At 48.2% G+C, this 11,758-nt stretch overlaps 5 non-coding genes across 5 annotated transcripts; 2 read left to right on the top strand and 3 right to left on the bottom strand.

Moving 5' to 3' along the window:
- The first annotated feature begins 997 nt into the window (after positions 1 to 997).
- On the top strand, positions 998 to 1,069 carry TRNAA-UGC. The gene has a single exon. It is a non-coding gene; the product is annotated as a tRNA-Ala (tRNA).
- A 538-nt stretch (positions 1,070 to 1,607) lies between these two features.
- TRNAK-CUU lies at positions 1,608 to 1,680 on the top strand. Its single transcript has one exon. It is a non-coding gene; the product is annotated as a tRNA-Lys (tRNA).
- Positions 1,681 to 7,526: 5,846 nt separating this feature from the next.
- On the bottom strand, positions 7,527 to 7,599 carry TRNAV-AAC. Its single transcript has one exon. It is a non-coding gene; the product is annotated as a tRNA-Val (tRNA).
- A 3,636-nt stretch (positions 7,600 to 11,235) lies between these two features.
- Positions 11,236 to 11,308, bottom strand: TRNAV-AAC. Its single transcript has one exon. It is a non-coding gene; the product is annotated as a tRNA-Val (tRNA).
- A 268-nt stretch (positions 11,309 to 11,576) lies between these two features.
- On the bottom strand, positions 11,577 to 11,649 carry TRNAV-CAC. Its single transcript has one exon. It is a non-coding gene; the product is annotated as a tRNA-Val (tRNA).
- Between the last annotated feature and the right edge of the window lie 109 nt (positions 11,650 to 11,758).

The raw sequence follows: 11,758 nt of genomic DNA on the forward strand, positions 1-11,758 counted from the left end.
CTCCCCCTCCCCAGAAATCGCTCTGGTTAAAGGCACCAGTGACCTCAGCGGTCCTAACCCAAAGGCAAAGACCCCTTCTCGGGCCTCACCCCACCTGCCCTCTCGTCTCATGCTTCCTCCTTCCTGACACCCTTTCCCGGCCCTTCCCGACGTGTCCCCGCTCTATGGCTCCATGGCTCTATGGCTCTGGCCTGCTGCCTCCATCTCTTCTCCCTGCCCCGCTCGGTCCTGGGCTCCCTGTCTGTGCTTACTCCCTTCTGACCTCTGGCACTTTACTAGGTGCCCCTGTCCCTGTGGCACCGCAGCACACAGGCCTGGCCCAGGACGCCCAGGAGCCCTGGCTTCCACCTCCAGCTCCAGCGACGCATCTCCACCCTGGACTTCTGATCTGCACCACCACGTGCTTCCCCACTCCAACCCTCAGGGGCTCAGGACAAGAACAGGGAGCCCTCTGTGACTCCGAGAGGGGAAAATAGTGCACACCTCACCCCGAGTCCTCCGTCTCTCCCTCCATTGGGTCATCTCCAACGAGCAACTTTTCTTGGGTTGAATTGATTTGGACGTGATTCAAAAACAGCGGTTTATAGTGAAAAGTCTGTCTATCGCCTAGACTCCAGTGCCCTCCCCATCCCAAGCAATTCTGAATTATTTTATACAAATATTACATTTACTACACTCCTTTTTTAAAAAAATAAATAAATAAACACAGCATCCTGCACAGTCTGGCTTTCTTTTTCGCTTCACATCAAATGACCTCCCCTTCTTTTTCCACCGCGGCCTCCAGGTGCTTATCCCAGCCCTGTCCTCCGCGGGGCGTCCTTCCGTCTAGGCCGGCGCCCCCGGCCGCATTTAGTAGAGAGCCCTGGAAACCCTCGGGACGCTGTCCGCGGGGGGTTGCAACTTCTGGGGTATCGTGCTCCCCAGAGACCGTCAATGTGCACAAGCCCTGCACGACGAAACTGCTAAGGGAGAGTAGGAAGGGACGTGGAGTCGAGTAGGGGATGTAGCTCAGCGGTAGAGCGCATGCTTTGCATGTATGAGGCCCCGGGTTCGATCCCCGGCATCTCCAGCGCGGGCCGCGCTTTTTTTGACTTTGTCTCCCAAATCCCCAAACCCAATGTATTCCCAGGTCCAGGGAAAATCTCAGACTCTGGTGTTTCCTTTTTTAAAAAAATTTATTGGGGTGACACTGGTTAATAAAATTATATAGTTTCAGGTGTACAATTCTATACTATGTCCCCTGTATATTCTATGGTGTGTTCACCGGCCCCGGATCGTGGCGTTTTGCCCACGTTGGAGGTGTCGGCTGCGGCCCCCGCCTCTCCCATCCCCTGACGCTGCCTTTTGACTCCAGATTAAAACATTACAGGGTGATGGGGCCACTGGCATCGTCCTGCGCGCGTATTCCCTTCGCACCGTGAGCTTCACGGGGGTGGAAAAGGGCAGGTTCCTGGCAAAGGACAAGCAGGAAACTGACGGCAGGGGGAGGGACGGGCGGGCACAATCCTTCGAGTTTGTTTCCGAGCTCCCCTCCGGCTGGATGCAGGCCTAAGCCCAGAGTGAGGCAATAATTATTGACTGGAGATATCGCCGGACGTTCCCACCGCGCCCGGCTAGCTCAGTCGGTAGAGCATGAGACTCTTAATCTCAGGGTCGTGGGTTCGAGCCCCACGTTGGGCGAACGGGTGGTTTTTGTTTTCATACATTGCCTGACAGCTTGGAAAACCGAAGCAACCCTGTAATGGACATTTCCTGTGTGCAATATTTGTTTACGCTTTTTATGGCTACACTCTTGTTCATTATTTATCTATCCTGTTTACCTGGACAAAATGAGTTCTTAAAAAATTGTGTAAAATATGCATAACAAAATTTGCCATTTTAACCATTTTTAAGTGTACAGTTCTGCAACTTTACACACATTCATGTTGTTGTTGTTGTGTAACCATCACCACAATCCATCTCCAGAACTTTGACATCTTCCCCAACTGAATCCCTGGACCCAGTAAAATTATGTCCCAGTCTCTCCTTGCCCAGCTCCTGGCATTGTACTTTTTGCTCCTATGAGTTTGCCTACTCTAGGTATCTCAGATAAGAAAAATCATACAATATCTGTCCATTTGTGACTGGATTACTTCACTTAGCATAATGTCTTCAAGGTTCATTCCTGTTGTAGCATGTGTCAAAACTTCCTTTCTTTTAAGGCTGAAAAAGAATCCATTGTATGCAGATAATACATTTTGTTTACCCACTCATCTTTCAATAGACACGTGAGCTCGTTCGTCTTTCGGCTTGTGAATAATGCTGCTATGAACTCGGGTGTACAAATATCCATTTGAATTTCTGCTTTCACTTATTTTGGCTCTATACTAGAAGTGGACATATTTTATTTCCCTTTACTTACACAAAAATATAATTACAGCTCTGTTATAGCTTGAAGATCTTCCTATCTCAAGACATATAAAATGTCCTTAATCTCTTTTTGCAGCCTCATACTATTCTACTGTAGATGAATCATAGTTTATTTAACACATCACCTGCTGATGGACATTTATGTTGTTTCCAATCTCTTGTTATTACAATTAATGCTGCAGGTAGTAAGCATATACCATTGTCATTTTTCACTTTTGCATTCATATCTGCAGGGCACATTCCCAGAGGTGAGATTACTGGATCAATGTATAGATGCTATTGTAATTGATAAAAATAGGCAAATCACCCAGTTGTGGATCCTACCAGCTGATATTCCCTCCCATCAGCCATGAATGAGATTGCCTATTTCTCCACTGCTGTGGTAGCAATGGGCTGCTTTAGCAAAAAAATAAAAATAAAAATAACTAAACATCTGGCTCCCTCTTCCCCCACACCCTTAAAAGGGCCAGGGCTCCTCACTGCCTGTCTGGCAGGATGATACCCATGGCAGGGCCTGCAGGGCACCGCCTGGCAGGGAAAAGAACTCTCCTCTTGCCTCTCACAGGAGCACACTCAGACAAAAGGTTCTGCAGGTCACAGTGTCACTCTGGTTTATGGTTCATAATCTCATAGTTTTTCTTCTCTTCTCAGGCCTGTTTCTTTAGAGGCCATCATGTTTCCTTCTCTTGCAAAGCCACAACCTCATTGGAAAGGGTTATTCAGTTATTTTTTACTCTGCAGATCTTCTTCCTTGGACAGGAAGAATCCAACCAGATGTAAGAAATTAAGTTTGTAAATGATTTTTTTACTGGCTGGTGTCACATACATGTAGTTTGTGCAGTGGTCTTATAATAATGATTATATACAATTTATATAGAAATTATTCATCAACCATCCACTTGAATATTTTCATCTTAAAATATCATCTCCAATTTTAATATGTTTGTGCGTATTTTCTAACGAGTCTAAAAATATTCCAGTCTCAGGTCTTTCTTAAATAGTCCCTGGTTCCCCTTTATCAGACTTCACCAAGTCATTCTCCCAGGATCTGTGAGGCATTGGGAGAAATGGCCCAGCCCACGTCAAATGCTCACCCCGTTATTTCACTGCCATGTATATCACGTCACATGGGTTTCAGGGTACAAGTCCCCAGATAAGAGACAGGTCTCAATCACATGCTGGTGTCCTGGGGAGTGTGACTTTTGGGTAAGGAGGAAGACAAACTGTCAACCAGAGCCACCTGCTGCAAAAACAGGAAGAGTGGCCAAAAAGATGACCCCAAATGACCTGCTCCTCCATTCTGTTTCAGGACCAACTGGCTTAAAATAACTGGATATTTTGGGAAACTCTTTCTGTTGTTATTTGAGATGTTTGGTGTCTAAGGGCAAGGAGGGAGGTGCTTTAATATGGAGAAGAATGCACACTTGTTTTGTGATGACTATTCAATGCATTGCAGTTGTAAAGGTTAAAGTCTAGTTACTCTTAAGGTTATAAACCAACTTACAAATATTATTGTTTTTCTTATAAACTAGCAATATTTTAAAGAATCCTTTCATTAAGTGTCATCTTGAACATCTAAGCCATTGGTGCTATTCGCATGGCCATTTCAAGTGACAATTATAGATTTATGTATTGGAACCCTCATTAGTGAGAGAAGAGGAGGCACTGGTTAGGTTGCACAGTTGGTATCTGAATCTCGATTGTTGCTGCAGACTCCCTCCTCTACCTCCCAACTCACAGCGCACAGGTTTATTGCTTACTTGCAATCATTTTTTATTGATTTCAGAGAGGAAGGGAAAGTGAGAGAGAAACATCAATGACGAGAGAGAATCATTGATTGCCTGCCTCCTGCACCGCCCCTCCTGGGGAGGGAGCGGGAAACCCAGGCATGTGCCCTTTACTGGAATACAACCCGGGACCCTTTAGTCCGCAGGCTGATGCTCCATCCATGGAGCCAAACCAGCTAGGGCCTCCACTCATTTTTCAATCCACTTGCAAAGAAAAACAGCAAATGGTGGAGGAGAGGGAGTCCTCAGGATGAAGAGCCAAGGAGGTATACTGTGGCTCCTTACCCTTCAAACCCCTCGTCTTCCCTCTGTCCTTGAACCCACAAGCTCCCTCCTACTCTGGGCCTCTTCCCTAGTACTTTGGGAAGGCTGGCTCTTTAGCTTCATGCCTCCGCTCATTGTCACCTCTTCTGATGCATCTTTCCCGGCCCAGCTCTCTAATGTTGTCGTCTGCTTGCTTGCCACTTTATCAGATCATGGTCTTTAATTTTCTCACAGTCCTTAAAGCTCTCTTGTTATTTCTTTGTCTGTTTCCTTGCTATTTTACTTGCCTATCAGAAGGTAAACAGGAGGGTAGGGGCCGGGCCCCTTTCTTACTCTGGTGTAACAAATAAATAGATGAAATTTCCTTTTCATAGTGGCACACCGTAGGTTTGTTGCCAGTGCCTAGTCCATACCACAGCCCAGTTCATGGGACCTGTAGCTACTAATATTATTTCCTAAACTTTGAAGTTCTACAGAGTACCGGACTACCAGAGGGAAGGGGAGATGGTCAACAGAGAGACTACAGAAGTGTGCCTGTGAAATCTGAGGACTATAAAGAAAAGAGTAAGGGGGGTGGGAGGTGGTGGAGGCAGAGGTGAAACAGGAATGGTGGAAAGAGAAAATTGCTGAAGCTGGGAGGTGAGTACTTGGGGTTTCACAGTAGCATTCTGTCTACTTTAAATTTCCTAATAAAAAGGTTTAAAAATAAAACAAAGAGCATTACAGTTACTTTTTAGTGAGAGGTTAAACATTCAGGTAGAAAATTTTGTAGAGTAATGACGCTGTGGAGTAATATTTATTAAAAAAAACAAAGTAAGTATCCAGCAAAACTACAAGTAAATAGAATCCTCAGTGGGAATTCACATCCTCTAAACTATCTCCCTAGGGTAACTTAGAAGTGGGAGACAGGGACCTTTGGCCCTCTGTACTGTACTGGCACCCAGGTTTGGCTCTTTTCTTGTAGTCTTCACTGAAAAAAAACACACAAAAAAACAACAACTCAAGTTCCCTGAAATCCCCTGCATCCCAGGGCAGGTAAGATTTAGCTAGGCCCAGGATGGGATTGCCACAGGAAACAAGGATGCTTTCAAATTGTGGGGGCGATGCTGAGAGGACAAAGGGGTCGGTGGGAAGGGGCTTCCACTGACAAGCAGCTACGGCTTCCGCCTCAAAAAAGAGAATGAGAGTGTCATTGAAACCAGGTCAGTCTAGGGAAGCTACAAAGCCATAATGACAGGTCAGCAGTAAGCGTAACCCCAAAGAAATCCGATTCACACCAGCTTCCTGCCCCGCCAGTGCTGTGAGATCACTCGTGTTGATCTGGATCTGTTCACTGTCTCCACAGGAAGATGATGAGACTCACGTTAGCTGAGGCACCGATCAAAACCCACCTGGAGAAGAGTGACAGGCCTGAGTGACAGTTCTGACCTCCCAGAGTCCTGGGGCCATCAAGGAAGTCAGCTTGAAGGGCGGTGGGGGCGGGTGGTGGTTCAGAAGACACTCTGGCAGTCCAAAGCCTGAGGTGGGGTCTGTACTGACTCATCTCAATCCAGTCAGTGAAATTTAAGGGGCGGGGGGGAGAGGTGGTGGAAAGAGCTGGGGTCAGCAAGGAAACTTGGAGGATTCTTCCAAATGGGGTTCAGAATTCTTCACTCTTCACTCCCCTTGGTCTCTAAGATCCATGGCTGGCCCTGGCCCCCCTCCTTGGGTGAGCACATCCATACATTCTGAGAAGGCACACACATAAGTATGAAAGAGCAAGGGGATGACAAGGAAATGGGCACGGCATTGATTTCTGTGGGCAAGTTATTGGAATTGTTAACCAAAAGGTAAAAAGGCCTTTCAAAGTGAGAAGCAACGAACATTTATTTGCGATCAATAAAAACAGCTGTTTGTGAGCACCGAGTCACGCAGAAGCCCAAACAGTGTTCGGATTAGGAGACAAAGGCAAGGGGTTTTATGAGAAGGGGCAGGGGAACAATTACACTAACAGAAGGAAGGCATTTCTATTGGTGCAGGAGACATAACATAGTGACGTTAATTCTAAGCCATGTTTTTAGTTTTCCGCCGGGTAGTCATCAGTCCTGCAGCCATAATGACTGCTGTCTTGTTATCTTTGCTGACAGACCTTTCACAAGCATAGGTCGGCTCGGCCCAGTCCAAGGCTGTTCTGCGCGGTGTTCACATCCCTAAGGGGCCCGGCAGCAGGCTGCGCGGCAGTTGCTCTGGCCTAGCAGCTCCAGCTCGGTTTTGAAGTTGCTCCGTTTAATCGCTGCTTACAGAATGCAGGCGGCCTCACCAGTCTTGCCATTACTGCCTATGCTTTGAGTCAGGAACGCTTCGTCTACATTTAAGACACACAGACCGTTAAAGAGAATTTGATTTTGCACTTTGATGTTTTCTTGATTTGGCTTCCAGGTTTGGCAGAACAGCAGGGAAATTAGCTGCTTGTCACAGGTGTAAGGGTGCCCCGTCAGGTGTGCAAGAGCGTGCACCCCCTTTTCCAGGCGGACTCGGGCTGTATGGGGGGGGGACCGGGAGCTCGGGCTGGGGTCCCGCGCGCCGGGCTGCTTCTCCGAGGCTCACGCCTCCTCTACCCCTGGCCCTCGGCGCGGGCGGGGACGGCGGGGTCCCCGGGAGGCCGCGGCAGGACCGCTGTGCTGAGCGCCGTTCTCCCGGCCCCTGGCTCATCTACTACTTCCCCCGAGACGCGTCGGAGTCTCGTTGTCCCCCGCGAGAACGGGACTGTGGGGTCCTCTGCGGGACCCCCCTTCCTCCCGCAGGCCAGGTCCCCCGCGCGAGGTGCTGTCCACGGTGTGCATGGTATTGCGACCGCCCCTGTGGTCCTGGGAAAACATTTCCCGAACTCACTTCCACCGGATATTTCCGATCCTTCCTTCCTGCACTTTCTAATATCCCACTTGTCGCGTGGCAGCCCCGCCTGTGTGGCCTTCTCATGGTCCGGGATTGTAAGGAGTACGAATAAAACGCGCGCATATGTGTGCACATGCACCGACATTGCGAGGGAGAAACTCTTCGATGGGAAAAAGAACGAGCCCCAACGGCTGTTTCCGCCCGGTTTCGAACCGGGGACCTTTCGCGTGTTAGGCGAACGTGATAACCACTACACTACGGAAACTGGCGGTAGCAGACCCTTCCTCTGAGTCCTATAGGGTGTGGGCCACCGTCACCGCGCGGGCCTGCAGGCCCACCTCCCAGTCAGAGTCCCGGAATATGAATACTCCGGTGCCCCTGGGTAACGATTTCTGTCCAACTGTAGAGCGCGACCCGTTAATGGGTCGGGAAATCAGTCACGTCCAGAAATCAAAAAAAAAAAAAAAGGAAAAAGAAAAAGAAAAAGAAAAAAAATTGTGAACAAAGCAGCGGGCCTCGCAGAAGGGAAGGTAAAATGTAGCTTCGAAGACTTGAGCCTGGTTAACTCTGTCCATTACTGTTTATGGTTCTAGCTAGGCCCTGGTTCTACGGATCTGATAATCCAGATGGCTACTAACTGACTAACCAGGGGAGGCATATATAGAATCTAGGGAGACAGTTGCAAGGTTTAAATTTTCACATAACTTGTTCCCTATTGACAGTTAAGAGCTAAAGAATTAAAATACACAAAATACGCCTGTCTAAGCGTGGTTTAGTGGGTGAGCATTGACCTATAAACCAAGAGATGCGGGCCAGGACATATTCCCGGGTTGTGGGGCCCCATCCCCAGTGAAAGGGCCTCAGGAGGCAGTTGGTTAATGACGCTCTCATCTTTGATGTTTCTATTTCCTTCTCCCTTCCTCTCTGAAATCAATAAAAATATGTTAAAGAAGCACAAAATGCACTCAAAGTATATGAGATTTGAGTATATCTTCATCGAAATGTAAATTAAAATAAATACAAATAGGTAAAAATGAAATTAAGTTTACACATGCTTTCAAAGTAATTATATATTTCTTATAAGTTATATAAAATTATCTGTTTTAAGAGAGGAGATTGAAATGAATATCAAATTTTAAGTCAGTGATATTTCAGTAAAGCTAAAATTTTATTAAATTTTGAAAACTTAATGAAATCTCTTAAGTATTTTATAAAAATAAAACTCATCAACCCTAGGCCATCTCCCTGGACAGTCAGAGTCCCCCTCACAGCTTGACCCAACCTTTATCCCCACACCTGTGGCTCCAGCAATGACGGCTCTCCCCAAGCTTCAGATCCACGCGTCCTAGAAATGTCCCCTTAGGCTTCTCCCAACCTGTTCAAAGTTGCTCTCATTACAGTAGCACCCACTTGTTTGCAGGGCAATATCCCAGACCCCCACTCGATGCCGGAAACCAGACCTATGCTTTTTCCTGTGCGCTCATAGGAACGTATAGGAAGTACATGTGCATATCCGAATGGCCAGCACTGGTAGTCTTGCACCGGAGGGCCGTTATTAAGTAAGAGAAGGGCGACTTGAACACAAGCACTTCAATACCCTAACATGGGATCTGATAACCCAGACGGCTACTAACTGACTAACCAGGGGCGGCATATAAAGCTTGGAGACCGTGGACAAAGGGATGGTTCACATCCTGGGCCAGAGGGATTGACATGGCATGAGATTTCATCTTGCTACTCAGAATGGCGAACCATTTAAAACTCATGTTTATTTCTGGAGTTTTCCTTATTGATTCCAGAGAGGAAGGGGTAAGAGAGAGAGAGAGAGACATCAATGCTGAGAGAGAATTATCGATTGGCTGCCTCCTGCACCCCCCCCCCCCCCCCGCCCTCGGGGGGGGGACCATGGGGAGGGAGCCCACAACCCAGCCATGTGCCCTGACCTGGTGGTTCATAGGTGGACGCTCAAGCACTGAGGCACACGGGTAGGTCTAACCATAATTTGCATTGGAATCCACAGCTTCTGTGCAAGACAAAATATCAAAATGCGCACTCTCCAACACCACGGTGTTCAGATTCACATGTTGCAAGATGAGAGCGTAGTGACAGCAACGCTCTTATGAACAAGGACTGAACTGGCAACCCTGCCTATTTTACAAACTGCAATCTATTTCTGAGCAGGCTGCCCTCCCGGGGCATCATGCTACCACGTCTCCCCAAGTTGGGCTACACTTCGCTTAGCAAGGTTAATAAACCAGCTTTATATGATCATCAGGCTGCTCTTGGGGTCTTCTGTGTATGGGGGAGACTTCTCCAGCCGGAAAATAGAAAATGGGCTAAGGAAACAGTCAACGAAAGGAATGCATTTCAACTGCAGTTCAGGACAACTTCTGTGACCAGACCAGTCAACTGAGGCTGTTCAGGTTAGGTAGGGTGTTCCAAAATAAAGGATATTTTACATTCCTTTATGTGTGGGAGAAATGTAGAGGCTGGAATGTGTGGGACAACGTTTCACAAAAGATCAACGCTTGAAATCGAGGGTAGAGGGGGTAATCTGACAGGTGTGAGATGGAACCTCCTGTTTCCGCCAGGAGGGTCTCAGATAACAAAAGGCACCTCGCCTCTTTCTTGACCTGGACACCGGCGGCGTGCTGAGAGAGCGGAATCCCAACTTCTCCATCACCTAGCAAGGGGCTGGCACCTCTCAGGACTAAGGTTTGGACTGATGAAAGTCCAGGGCGAGTCCTGGGGTCCCACTGCAGATTCGGGGAGCTACTGGTCTTTCTTTGGTCTTCCGGTAACAGAGGCACCTGGCCCGTGTTGAAGGTAGGCAGGCGGGTTTCAGCCCCGGGAACGGTGGCCTGAAGGCCCTCACCGTCTGCAAAAGAGAACACGCCCAATGCGGGACTCCAGCCCACAACATGGACATGAAGAGCCTCATACTCGACGGTGTGAACTAACTGGGCAACAGCTAATACTCTTCGCTCTGTCTCAAGAGACCAAGACTCAGATGCAGGGACCGGGACCAAGGCTCAGATGCAGGGATGAGGATACAGTTTAAGAACCAACTGTGGTACACCTACACGATGGAATACTATGCTGCTGTAAAAAAGAAGGAACTCTTACCATTTGCAACAGCATGGATGGATCTGGAGAGCGTTATGCTAAGTGAAATAAGCCAGTCAGTGAAAGAAAAATACCACATGATCTCACTCATTTATGGATAATAAAGACCATTATAAACTGATGAACAAAAATAGATACAGGGGGGAGGTTGGGGGTTAATGGGGGGGATGAGGACACATTTGTAATACCTTAACTAATAATAATAATAATAATAAAAATAGATAGAGGCAGAGTATCATGGAACAGACCATCAAACTACAGCGGGAAGGCTGGGGAGGGCTGAGGGGGGCTGGTAAGAGATCAACCGAAGGACTTGTATGCATGCATAAAAGCATAACCAATGGACACAAGACACTGCGGGGTAGGGAAGGCCGGGGGAAGGTCAAGGGGGGGAAAAAGGAGATATATGTAATACCCTTTGTAATACTTTAAGCAATAAAACAAAATTAAAAAAAATAAATAAAAGAACCAACTGTGCAAGCACTTTGGAGCGGCCGCGTGTGCCCGGCTCCATCCCCCAACTTGGGAGAGTGGCCCAGCTGCTCCCGAGGGGAAGATCAAGATCAAAAGAACGGCTGAGGTTCCAGACCTGAATTTACACTGCGAGCACCGTGGAGGGCCGGCGGTGGCTCCGCTTCCGCCCCTGACCCCCCAAAACAGAGATACAGGTACACAGGCACACGCCCTTCTCCCGTGAGACAGCCACCTGTCCTCGACATGATGGGGTGAGGAGATGACCGCAGAGGTAGAAACTACTAGATCAAAATGAGACCGTTGTTTCCGCCCGGTTTCGAACCGGGGACCTTTCGCGTGTTAGGCGAACGTGATGACCACTACACTACGGAAACGGGCTTGCTGTCTCCTCTTTGCATTTCCAAATAAGTAAAAATCCGCAGCGCCGGCACTCACGGGGGTTCCGTACAAGAACAATGGCCCTTAACTTCCACGCACTTTTTTTTAAATTAAACGACACATTTTATTTTTTAAAAAACTTCATGAATCACAGCATTGCTCTCGCACAAATAATCTACGGGACAGAGACGCTAACGGCGACATCTCAGGCAGTGCTACCACCTGGATAGACCTTCTCGACGTACTAGATCAAAATGAGACCGTTGTTTCCGCCCGGTTTCGAACCGGGGACCTTTCGCGTGTGAGGCGAACGTGATAACCACTACACTACGGAAACCGCTGCTTTGGAGCCCGGCAGACACCTCCCTGAGTCCACCCGGTCGGGGCGGCGGGCGACAGGACGCCAAGCTCCGGGGACAGTGAGCTCCCCGCGCCGCCGCCGAGCT

Source organism: Myotis davidii, unplaced genomic scaffold (genome assembly GCF_000327345.1).
Source record: "Myotis davidii unplaced genomic scaffold, ASM32734v1 scaffold862, whole genome shotgun sequence".
Taxonomy (NCBI): Eukaryota; Metazoa; Chordata; class Mammalia; order Chiroptera; family Vespertilionidae; genus Myotis; species Myotis davidii.